Source organism: Argentina silus (genome assembly GCF_951799395.1).
Source record: "Argentina silus genome assembly, chromosome: 11".
Taxonomy (NCBI): domain Eukaryota; kingdom Metazoa; phylum Chordata; class Actinopteri; order Argentiniformes; family Argentinidae; genus Argentina; species Argentina silus.
Window position 1 is genome coordinate 13,710 of NC_139665.1, and position 13,804 is coordinate 27,513.

The following is a 13,804-nucleotide window of genomic DNA, read 5'->3' on the forward strand; positions in this document are numbered from 1 at the left end:
TCCGAACCCGTTTTGTAACATGAGTTAGATCAACTTTATTTCTTCTTCCCCACTGGCTGTAAAGCAGCCTACAGTACGGTAGGGACACGCTCAATCAGCAGCCATGGTTTGCCTATGAGGTCACGGTGTTCTGATACCCGAGGCCAGTCATTTCCATGGCTACTTCTCATGCAAAGACAAACCTCTCCAAAGAGAGGTGGATCTGACATGTCATTACAGGGAAGTCTTGAAAAGAGAAAAACCTTCACAAGATGCAAAGGCAGAAACTTTCCCTAAAGAACAAACACACCACATTTACATAACTTGACCTTTCATTGTCACTGACGGCACAGTTGACTTCCTTGTTCTTATATCCATCTTTAGGCTTTTGAACAATGATTTACTTTTGCCTAATATTGGGCTGGTTTCCTGGACACAGCCTTTAACTTTGGTGTAATGTGTGTGAGAGGGAGAAGGTGTTTCTATAGAGAGAGTGTTATGATGAACTTTAGCTTTGGTGTAACTCACGTAAGACTTGGTTGAGGTAGTGACCAGCTGAGGTTGCTCCCAGACTTACTGGAGCCACACAAGATACAGGAGTAGAGACCTCCCGGACGTTTATCTGACTCTATAAACCCCCACTTCGTTGCTCTCTTGTGGAACTGTGCATTGACCATGTATCTTCCATTGTGAGCCCAGATCGATCTGAATTAAACTATCCTGATTCAACTTTTATTTGGCGTAGCTACTTTGTTACATCACCGGTGACTACATTCTTCAACATCCAAAAATCATCATTACAGAGAGACTATATACAGGTGTTTCTATAGAGAGAGACTATATACAGGTATATACTGTACATTCAAAGACAGCTTATTTAATGGATGAATGATCTGATAGGGTTAGGGTTAGGATATAATCTGATAGGATGAATGATCTGATTGGATGAGAGGACATCTCATCAACGGAGGAACAAAGGCAGGAGGGTGGCCAGATGCCCTCAGGAGGCTGTGTGTGGTGTGTGTGAGTGTGTGTGTGTGTGTGTGTGTGTGTGTGAGAGAGAGTGTGTGAGTGTGAGTGTGAGTGTGAGTGTGAGTGTGAGTGTGAGTGTGTGTGTGTGTGTGTGAGACTGTGTGTGTGTGTATGTGTGCGTGTGTGTGTGTGTGTGTGTGTGTGTGTGAGAGTGTTTGAGTGTGTGTGTATGAGAGTGTGTGTGTGTGTGTGTGAGAGTGTCTGAGTGTGTGTGTGTGTGTGTGTGTGTGTGTGTGTGTGTGAGAGAGAGTGTGTGAGTGTGTGTGTGTGAGAGAGTGTGTGAGTGTGAGTGTGTGTGTGTGTGTGTGTGTGTATGTGAGAGAGAGTGACATGGTAGCATCATTACTCAATTATACACAATAATAACAACAATACAAAATATTGTATTGTAATGCAGTAATACACGATAGGATGAAGTGGAATAGCCCAAAGCCGTTCATGTTTATTTTCAGTAATATCACAAAAGATAGAGACAAAAATAGATTTTGTTGTACAGTACAAATGATATTATACTGTACTGAAGTATTATAATGATATTGTACTGAAATCCATTGGTTGTGTTCTTTGCTGAAGTCATGCTGTCCCTCTACCCTCGGCTCAACAAGACGGCCAGAGGAATTTGCATGGTGCCAAGACGACAGAGGCCCATGTGACATGATGACTGGTATCAAGGAAGGAGAGAGAACGCCTGAAGAGACACAGACAGGTAGACATCGGAGGGAGAAGGACTGAAGAGACACAGACAGGTAGACATCGGAGGGAGAAGGACTGAAGAGACACAGACAGGTAGACATCGGAGGGAGAAGGACTGAAGAGACACAGACAGGTACCTATCTTCTGCCGTAGATTGAAGACCCATCTCTTCAGTCTACATCTTAACGGTCCCTCTTAAAGACCTCTTCATCCCCACTACCCCCCTGTACTAACCCTAACCCTAACCCCAACCCTAGAGACCTCTTATTCCCCACTAGCCCCCTGTACTAACCCTAACCCAAAGACCTCTTCATCCCCACTACCCCCCTGTACTAACCCTAACCCTAACCCTAAAGACCTCTTCATCCCCACTAGCCCCCTGTACTAACCCTAACCCGAGAGACCTCTTCACCCCCACTACCCCCCTGTACTAACCCTAACCCTAAAGACCTCTTCATCCCCACTACCCCCCTGTACAAGTTTCTCTCCTGTAAATAAATAAAAAAAAATAAAAAAAATCTTCCTTTCTTCTAGCATTGTGACTGCCAACGGCCCTAACCCCTAACCCTGGTCTGAGCATAGATTAATTTTTCTGATGATGACTGTTGGATAGATGATTCACTTACTTAGACAAATGTATTTGTCGTAAGTCGCTTTGGATAAAGGCGTCTGCTAAATGTCATAAATGTAAATGTAAATGTAAAGGTAGACATCGGAGGGAGAAGGACTGAAGAGACGGACAGGTAGACATCGGAGAGAGAAGGACTCCACAGACAGACAGAGAGAGAGAGAGAGAGAGAGAGAGAGAGAGAGAGAGAGAAATACTGGTGAGTAATACTTAAATATAATAATGATTGTCTCCTATACCTATCCAGTATTGATGGGTTAGGGTTAACCCTAACCCTAACCCTATTCAGTATCAATGGGTTAGGGTTAGGGCTAACCCTAACCAGTATCGATGTGGGCATCCCTAACCCTATTACTTCTAAATACCTTAATGAGAGTAGAACAACTGTCTTACCTCATCTTTACCAAAACAACAAGGACCATGAGAATACTTAAATATAAGGACCACAACAAGGACCATGAGAATACTTAAATATAAGGACCATAACAAGGCCTTAATTCACTCAGTCGTTCGTGTTTTGTTGTCATACAAGACTTTGTAAACAAATGATGCAATAGCTTTAGTAATGCTGCTTCAAATAGCTTTAGTAATGCTGCTTCAAATAGCTTTAGTAATGCTACTCCATAGGAAAGTCATTTCTTGAGCACTACAGTGTTGTCATAGAAATCAAGTGCTAGTTGCAGTTACATGTTGTTAGTGACCTGACATTACTAAGTGGTATGCAGACATGTGATGTGTTTTTTTGTTGGATGTAGTAGTGGGAATTTGTGTGTGTGTGTGTGTGTGTCTGACGCATATTTGAATTCATTGCACCCTCATCTGACTCTCTTTGTTTTTGCATGTTCGTCATGGGAAGAAACATATTTATATTCTTAATATTAACTTAATATGAAGTGGTTGGTCAATTTTGAACTTGAACATATCCACACATAGCCTCTCTGTAGTTCTAGCAAACTATTGTGATTGAAGAGCCTGGGAGCAGCACTGTAGATCTTCTTGTTTCATCTGTACAGACAGGAGACAGGTGCGGAGGCCTGAATGAAGCCCCAACCACCAGCCATGCAGTGGGGTCTGTTTCTCTTCTCTGTGACGGGTAAGTGTCTTACAGTATTAGTACCTGTGCTACTGGGCCTCTGTATAAGTTTCATAAACGCACGTGATCTTTTGCACAGTGTTGTCCAATGTTGCTGTTACGTCCCCAAGTAAGGTCTAGCTCTATCTATCTATCTATCTATCTATCTATCTATCTATCTATCTATCTATCTATCTGTCTGTCTGTCTGTCTGTCTGTCTGTCTGTCTGTCTGTCTGTCTGTCTGTCTGTCTGTCTGTCTGTCTATCTATCTATCTATCTATCTATCTATCTTACGTCTAGGGTCTAGGGTCTAGGGTTTAGGGTCTAGGGGTTGAGGGGAGTGACAGTAAGGGGACGGGAGGCAGGTGGGAGAACACAGATAAACCATCATCATTTATTGAGAATTCAAAATAATAGCAAAGTTCTGAGAACTTGCAAACGCAAACTGAAAACTACCTTCTCAAAAAGGGGAGAAAGCGAGGACTGATTTAACAAAAGGGTAGTAATTATGGTAAAATAAGGTTAACACAGTAATTAAACACACTATCAAGGAGAATCAGATTTACTGACACCGGTACACACTACCACCGTAGTCAGAGAGTGCTACAGCAAAACACACAACACAACAGGTTGCTCCTCCCAGCCTTTTCTAGGGTCAGGGTTAGGGTTAGGCCCCATCTAGGAGTTCCTCCCAGCCTTTTCTAGGGTCAGGGTTAGGGTTAGGCCCCATCTAGGAGTTCCTCCCAGCCTTTTAGAGGGTCAGGGTTAGGGTTAGGCCCCATCTAGGAGTTCCTCCCAGCCTTTTCTAGTCTCCCTGGACGACCAGGTGAGAACAGGTGTGCGCACCTATGCCGTCACCATGGCAATAGGAAGGGAAAGGGCGGTAACCTGGGAAGAGGCACAGGGAACAACAACACACACACACACACACACACACACACACACACACACACACACACACACACACACACACACACACACTACAGCCGTAACACTCACATAAAGATAGAACACTGTTCACCTCACATAGAGATAGAACACATAGATGTAGAATACTGTTCACCTCACATAGAGATAGAACACATAGATGTAGAACACTATTCACCTCACATAGAGATAGAACACATAGATGTAGAACACTGTTCACCTCACATAGAGATAGAACACATAGATGTAGAACACTGTTCACCTCACATAGAGATAGAACACATAGATGTAGAACACTGTTGGATCTCTGTGGTACCTCACGTCTTCCACTTTAATTTTTTGTCTCGTCCATTTCCAGAGAAGTGGAGTTCTGGTTTCATTGAGCCGTCTCATTGGCTACTATGTTTTAATCTTCTCGTTGAAATGATCAATATTCAATATTCACCAAGTGTTTCCCTTCCCTGGCGGATAAAGCAGACAGACAGTGAGCCGGGCGCACAAACAATGAGGAAAACCTCTGAATGCAGCACAACTAGAGAACATGTGACTACCTGTTACATCTAGGGTTGGAAGGTGACATGTAGCCTACAATGGGCTTGAGTTGACTTCATGGCATTGCAGGTCAACACACCTCTACCAGCCTCTACCGGCCTCTACCGGCCTCTACCGGTCACTACCAACCTCTACTGGCCTCCACCACCACCTCTATTATGCTCTGTGCCTCTACCGGCCTCTACCGGCCTCTACCGGCCTCTATCGGCCTCTACCACCACCTATATTATGCTCTGTGCCTCTACCGGCTTCTACCGACCTCTACTGGCCTCTACTGGCCTCTACCACCACCTCTATTATGCTCTGTGCCTCTACCGGCCTCTACCGACCTCTACTGGCCTCTACTGGCCTCTACCACCACCTCTATTATGCTCTGTGCCTCTACCGGCCTCTACCGACCTCTACTGGCCTCTACTGGCCTCTACCACCACCTCTATTATGCTCTGTGCCTCTACCGGCCTCTACCGACCTCTACTGGCCTCTACTGGCCTCTACCACCACCTCTATTATGCTCTGTGCAACTTCAAAGACGCCTCCGCAACCACTGCTACCAATACACATGTACATCATAATATACTGTGGGCCTAAAGAATAAAGATAATTATGATACATTAATAATTAACATATTCACAGGTGTTGTGCTCTCAAACCAGCCAGCCAGCGCCCAAACAGGTAAGAACACCACTGTTGATCCTAATATTCTTTACATGTTACGTTACAATGTCATGTGATTGACTATTGTCATCCTGTGAGATGTAACTGTGAGTTTTCCTTCCTGCCAACTGACTGATGATTAGCATACTGTAGCCTCCTCTAGGATGTGACGATGACTCTCTCAGTGCAAACAGCGATCACAACTTGTGATGTGATGTGTGATTTCTCCTCTGTGTTTCCCTCCAGTAAACGTGGCGTTGAAGGGAGAGGCCACTCATTCGTCACAGTTCTTTGGCCATAGTGCTGATCGAGCCATTGATGGGGATAGACAAATCTGCAGCCAATCTCTGCCTGAGATCAACCCCTGGTGGAGAGTGGACCTGCTGGATGTGTACCAAGTCACTGCTGTGTCCATCACCAACACAGAAAAGGACCATGAGAGGCTCGATGGAACTGAGATCCACATCGGTAACTCACTGGAGAACAACGGCAACAACAACCCCAGGTGACACATTCAACACTTCCCCTCTGACAGGTGCAGAAGTCTTCAGTTTCCTCTCTGTCAGATGTTCACTGCTGAACTACTATATTGACCTTTACACCCCCTCCTCTCTCTCTCTCCCTCTCCCTTCCTCTCTCTCTCTCTCTCTCTCTCTCTCTTCCCCTCTCTCCCTCCCTCTCTCTCTCTCTCTCCCTCTTCCCCTCTCTCCCTCTCTCTCTCTCCCTCTCCCTCTTCCCCTCTCTCTCCCTCCCTCTCTCCCTCTCTCTCTCCCTCTTCCCCTCTCTCTCCCTCTCTCTCTCTCTCCCTCTGCCTCTCCCTCTTCCCCTCTCTCCCTCTCCCTCCCTCTCTCTCTCTCCCTCTCCCTCTTCCCCTCTCTCTCTCTCCCTCTCCCTCTTCCCCTCTCTCTCTCTCCCTCTGCCTCTCCCTCTTCCCCTCTCTCTCTCTCTCTCTCTCTCTCTCTTTCAGATGTGATGTCATCTCCCACATCTCATCAAGACAGACCACCTTCCAGTGTAACATGGAGGGTCGTTACATCAGTGTGTTGATCCCTGGCTTGTTAAAAGTCATTCAGCTGTGTGAAGTGGAGGTATTTGGAACTCTTGCAGGTAACATGAATGAGTTATTAAGCCATGTACTTGTGCAAAATTTACAACATAAACAGAACTAATTATTCATAAGGCCTCTCAAAGCACTTTTTTAAACAAAATATGAATTGAACAATAAGTAGCATCCCGACCACCAACTACTGTTCCTGAGCATGTTGGATTAACACAGTGAAGTTCATGTGGGATTTCTCCTCTGTGTTTCACTCCAGTAAACGTGGCGTTGAAGGGAGAGGCCATTCAGTCGTCACAATATGATGGCAAAAGTGCTGCTCCTAATGCCATTGATGGGAACAGAAACACCCACTGGGAATATGGATCCTGCATCAGCACAGCTTGGGAGTCGAACCCCTGGTGGAGAGTGGACCTGCTGGATGTGTACCAAGTCACTGCTGTGTCCATCACCAACAGAGAAAAGGACCATGAGAGTCTTGATGGAGCTGAGATCCACATCGGTAACTCACTGGAGAACAACGGCAACAACAACCCCAGGTGACACATTCAACACTTCCCCTCTGACAGGTGCAGAAGTCTTCAGTTTCCTCTCTGTCAGATGTTTGATCCATGCCAGAGCATTTCTGATGGATTTATGGTACACTGCTGAACTACTATATTGACCTTTACACCCCCTCCTCTCTCCATCTCTTTCTCTCCCTCTCCCTCTTCCCCTCCCTCTCCCTCTCTCTCTCCATCTGCCTCTCCCTCTCTCTCTCTCTCAGATGTGATGTCATCTCCCACATCCCATCAGGACAGACCTCCACCTTCCAGTGTAACATGGAGGGTCAATACATCAGTGTGTTCATCCCTGGCAGGACTGAATACCTTGTGCTGTGTGAAGTGGAGGTATTTGGAACTCTTGCAGGTAACATTAACAAGTTATTAAGCAATGTATGAAGAGCTAAGTATTTCTAAGGCCTTTATACAGAGATTTTATTTTTTTATGTTTACATTTTTAACAATAGGAATTTCTGTACATCCAACAGCTGGTACACTCAATCAATTAATTTAAATGACTTTTAGTTGATTTGGACATAATTTGATTTGAGTTACTAGTAGAAATAGGAACAATCTACTGCATGTCTCCAACAATCATGTCTTATGTTAAAGCGAGTGAGGCAACAACCACCACTGCAGGAACCTCAGCTGTGCAAACCTCTACTGAACATTCAACTACTGAACACCAAACACCAGAACCCTAACCCTAACACCACACCTGGGAGCCAGACTAACACTACCTTTATGAGAGCCCTTTCCTGTTTCAGTTTGTTCTCTTTGTTTGGTTCTGCCATGTTGTTGGAATACAGTCCTCTTATATCATATATAACACCGTCTCCCAGGTCCTCTTATATCATATATAACACCGTCTATATGGCCCAATAGAGCCTCTTCCTGGACTAAAGACTAAAGACCATTGTCAACCCAAAAAAAGTCATTACTATGCTTGAAATTTAGGGTTTCCAATAATTACTTAAAGTACGCTAAAGTTGTACTGACTTTGTACTTCTGTGTATCCTCTCAAAGTATACTTTAAATTACTTTTAGAGAATAGTACAATTGAATGTACTTTTTTTTTTTTTCTTTTTTAATTAATTTGAAAATATTTCTAAAATATATTTTTGACTTTGACATTCTGAAGTATTTTGTATAGATCAGTGACAAAAACAATTGGGCCCTGCTTGGGAAAAAGGGCCCTAAGTGTGTAAGTGTGTGTACTAAGTGTGTGTAAGTGTGTGTACTAAGTGTGTGTAAGTGTGTGTTTGCCCCACTACATCCCTGATGAAGACCCAGTAAAAGTCTGTTCCACAGTAAAGCCTTCCTCTTCCTCTCTCCCACCACCAGCTGAGAGCCTGAAGAGACAAGTTGTGAGAGTGGAGCTGAAGTCAGACGGACAGCTGGACCTTAATGACCCTGAGATTAATGCAAACATTTTAGAAAAGGTGGGATTCAGAGAAACGCACCCACACAACTGTCCTTAAAAGAACATTTTCCATGCATGTAATTTTTCACTATGCAACATTTTCATGGTTTTATAAGAGAAACAACACTGTGATTTGATGCAAACTTTTTGGAGAGTGAGAAACTGTATGTTTTGTGAAATGGGAGACTTGTTTATGTTGTAGATTCATGAGGAGCTGAAGAAGCGTGGGGTGCCAGAGGGCTTCAAACTGACATGGAGAAATCAAGCAGATGGGAAGGTGTTCCACAAGAAAGAGACACAAGAGACGACTAGGAAGACCAGGAAGAAGAGAGATGAGTTCTAACTGTCTCCTTAGGCCACTTTTGACCCCGGGGTGAATCAACCTGTTTAAAGGGACAATCTGGGATTTGATCATCCGTATTTGGACTTAAATTAATGATATATATCCATTAATTATTGAACAATATAACTTAGAAATGCTTGAGCTCAGTTCAACTGTCTTACCCGTCAGAACCCACATTGAAGTTGTTGTATTCCATTTTTTTAAGAATTGTAAACAAACGTACAGCTTCAAAACTCATATTGATCTGGTGAACGGTCAGTCCTGGCATCCATAGCTCTGTCCATGAATTTGAGACATTTCTCCGGCCCCATCCTGTGGGGTGACCCCTTTTTGTTGTTTGAATCCCAGATTGCCTCTTTAAACACAGGGCTTGTTTTACCCGATGTTTTCTCACTGGAAGTTTCAGCCTGGGGCAAGCATTTGGACCCTGTGTTCAACCTCCACACCCCTCAGTGAGAAAACATTTTTCCCTTTCATTAAAATGTGTTGAAATTAGTTTTTCTCTCAAGTGAATGTGGATTCTATTTTAAAGGCACAATCTGGGATTTGTTCTTCTGTTCAATAATCATCTAAATTCATTATATATACCCATTGATTGTTTGTAAACAATAGATTTACAACATAAAAACATTTGATGTATATATTTGAAATATGTTTAAAAGTGTCATTTGAATATCATGTTAGTTGTTGTTTAATGCTCTGATTATGAATGTGAGTTATGAATGGTGACATGTCAGACCAGGACAACTGGGAGGCTGTTAACCCTAACCCTAACCCTAACCCTAACCCTAACCCTAACCCTAACCCTAAACTAGCATCAACCTGCAGATGATGGTTGAGTGTTTTGGGAAAGAGCAAGGGTAGAAGACATGACAGTCTCAGAGGGACACACCCAACATGTTAATAAGGAAAGTCAAATGAAATAATAAAAGAGTTGAAACAGATCAGGTGATGCTGTTCCTAAAACAACGTGACCCAGCATCACCATAGCAACTAAGCATCATTTGACTGAACATTCTCATGTCAGTTGAGTTGGTTGTTAATAAAGCTGTAAGCTTCTAAAACCTGTAGCACTGCTAAAGACGTAGCCTAGCCTAGGGATATGGATAATCTTCATATCATAGAGGACTTGTTTTTTAAAACGTGTATTCATATTCCTTGTGACATTCTTTTAACATGCTGTATCATATACGGAATCACAGGTAGTTTTCTATCACTGTATTGAAGTGACTGTTTCTCATTTGTAAAATAAAGTAAAATATGAAATTCAAATATTATTTTTTTTTTTTTATTGGCCTGATATGTTTGATTTAGAAGATATACAGTCTTAGGTTACAGCATCCTGTTACTCCTTCCTTATCCTGAATAATAATATTTATAGAATAATCCTAAACGTATATCACCTGAATATGATGTATGTGTTTCATACATTCATTAATTATAAGGGGGGATGATTAGGAACTCATGATGGTATGAAGGACAGATCAGGGGTCCCCCCCCCCACTCTGTGATATCTAACATGGGGTTCCCCCCCCCCACTCTGTGATATCTAACATGGGGTCCCCCCCCCCCACTCTGTGATATCTAACATGGGGTCACCCCCCCCCCACTCTGTGATATCTAACATGGGGGTCCCCCCCCCCACTCTGTGATATCTAACATGGGGTCCCCCCCCCCCACTCTGTGATATCTACCATGGGGTCCCCCCCCCCCACTCTGTGATATCTAACATGGGGGTCCCCCCCCCCACTCTGTGATATCTAACATGGGGGTCCCCCCCCCCACTCTGTGATATCTACCATGGGCCCCCCCCCCCCCCACTCTGTGATATCTACCATGCCCCCCCCCCCCCCCCCCCCACTCTGTGATATCTACCATGGGGTTCCCCCCCCCCCCCACTCTGTGATATCTAACGTGGTAGGTCGGGGGAGGGCCAGACTGTGTGTGTGTGTGTGTGTGTGTGTGTGTGTGTGTGTGTGTGTGTGTGTGTCTCACTGTAGCGTGTGTGTGTGTGTGTGTGTGTGTGTGTCTCACTGTAGCGTGTGTGTGTGTGTGTGTGTGTCTCACTGTAGCATGTGTGTGTGTGTGTGTAAAGTATGTGTGTGTGTGTGTGTGTGTGTGTGTGTGTGTGTGTCTCACTGTAGCGTGTGTGTGTGTGTGTAAAGTACGTGTGTGTGTGTCTCACTGTAGCATGTGTGTGTGTGTGTCTCACTGTAGCGTGTGTGTGTGTGTGTAAAGTACGTGTGTGTGTGTCTCACTGTAGCATGTGTGTGTGTGTGTGTGTGTGTGTGTGTGTGTGTCTCTCTGTAGTGTGTGCATGTACAGTGTGTGTGTGTGTGTGTGTGTGTGTCTCACTGTAGTGTATGTGTGTGTATCTCACTGTAGTGTGTGTGTGTGTGTGTGTGTGTGTGTCTCACTGTAGCGTGTGTGTGTGTGTGTGTGTGTGTCTCTCTGTAGTGTATGTGTGTGTATCTCACTGTAGTGTGTGTGTGTGTGTGTGTGTGTGTGTCTCACTGTAGCGTGTGTGTGTGTGTGTGTGTGTGTGTCTCTCTGTAGTGTGTGCATGTACAGTGTGTGTGTGTGTGTGTGTGTGTGTGTGTGTCTCACTGTAGTGTATGTGTGTATATCTCACTGTAGTGTGTGTGTGTGTGTGTGTGTGTGTGTGTGTGTGTGTGTGTGTCTCTCTGTAGTGTGTGCATGTACAGTGTGTGTGTGTGTGTGTGTGTGTGTGTGTGTGTCTCACTGTAGTGTATGTGTGTGTATCTCACTGTAGTGTGTGCATGTACAGTGTGTGTGTGTGTGTGTGTGTGTGTGTGTGTGGGTGTGTGTCTCACTGTAGCATGTGTATGTGTGTGTATCTCACTGTAGTGTGTGTGTGTGTGTGTGTGTGTGTGTGGGTCTCACAGCAAAACACAAGCGTTAAACTGTTCCATCCTTTATTAAACATAGCTTGCAAGAGATAAATATTACAAAGTTATTTCCTCCAAAATTAGCTTGTTTTTTTCAGTCAATGCATAATTGTTAGTTAACAACTGGCAGTATTCAAACAGCATTAATATTATATAGATATTTTTTGAAGACAGTTAAATATTACGGATGTGCAAAAGGTCAGGATTTATGTTTGAAATAATACAAATAAAACAAAATTACTTTATTTAGTCTTTATTTACTCTCGGGTCAGATTAATTGTACTCTTTTCACCCATTCAGATGAATAATTATTTTTCAATGTACAATATCAACATAATGCAAATGATGTCCAAACTGAGGAATTTCTGTAAAATGTATAAAGACTAGTTTCAACATATTGATTTCAAATTTAGAAATTTAAAAGTAAATGATTTATTTATCCTCTACCCTCCCAAAAAGTTCCCTGTATTTGCAACAACAAAGTATATGAGAGGAAATGATACCAATAAAATAATAAATCATTTGTAGAGTCAGGAAATGTGATCAGTTCTCCAGGACGATGGGAGTGACATCACAGGTAAGTGAAGCCCAAACATGTCCAGGTGAGCAGCACCAGCGACCAGACACTCACTTGGTAATAAAGAAGAGGGGGTATTCAGGGGGAATACTGTCAGTGGTGTGATACACATGGGATCATGCAAAAGAATACAAAAACTCTGGACTTCCTAATAATCTGGAGTTCCTTATAAAACAAACACAGAACATCTATGTGGAGTTTCACATAAACTAAACCATCTCCACCCGAACACAAAGTTCCTGTAAACAACCGTTCTACAACAAAGACAAACACACAGGAGGAGAAGAAGAATCCTGACATTTTGCACATTAGTTACACAATAAAACACCAGATGACGATAATGACAAGCTTCACGATATTCATGGCTTTGTTTGTTTTCTACACAATATACAACCATTATACAACCATTTCAACTGATTCTTTTCAATCCAAGGGAGAAAAAAAAGCTTATGTACAATAAGTTATTACTTTTGAACTAGAAAATATCATGTCATTTTTATTTCATAGTCAAAACCATTTCTCGTTTGATTGTTACTTTTTTTTTTTTTAAACTTCATTACAAACAAAACAAAACATGAACTTAATTGAGATTCAGAAAAAGAATAATTTGTAATTTTGAAAACCTTAAAAAAAATTATATTTCATAAAAACGTTTCATTGCAATTACAAAGGTATGTGGATGTTTCAGTGTGCAGCAGCATACAGGAGAGCAAGGAGCTGGACGTCCAGCTCTGGAGCAAAAGGACAGAGATTTTATGAATAAAATGTCTTTATATCCTATTGTAACCTTCTCCCCAAAGGGGGAATTGATTGATAATTGTATAAGAAACATAACCAATCTCATCTGAATGTAAACATCCATTCACATCTACATAAACACATAAACACATAAACACACAAACACACAAACACACAAACACCTGCAAATAAAACCAAAGGTAGTTTCAGAACGACTAGAAATCACTCAGGAGACTTGAGATTCCAGAGGCTCAACTTCCCCTCAGCAAACCAGAAGCCTCATCAGTTCACATTGTAATGGATGGAACAGCATGAGGAATGGTATCAAACACACGTGATCCCCCGCCTACACATGTTTGATATCCGACCTCCACCAGCCTCCCCCGACTCACATGCAAATACTTACTGTAGTCCCTATGCCAACTAGCCCAAATCCAAATACAGGGCCCTTGTAAGTAATGGGACAGTGAAGCATTTTTTCTTCTTTTGGCTCCATACTCCAAACAATTAATATGAGGTTAAAGTAGAGATTGTCAGCTTTTATTAGAGGATATGTCTGTACATGTTGGTTTCACCATTTAGAAATTACAACACTTTTTAAACATAGTCCCCCTATTACTTCACTGTCCCCTTACTTACAGAAGGCGCTGTGTATGGGAGGTTCTCCAGGTAGTAA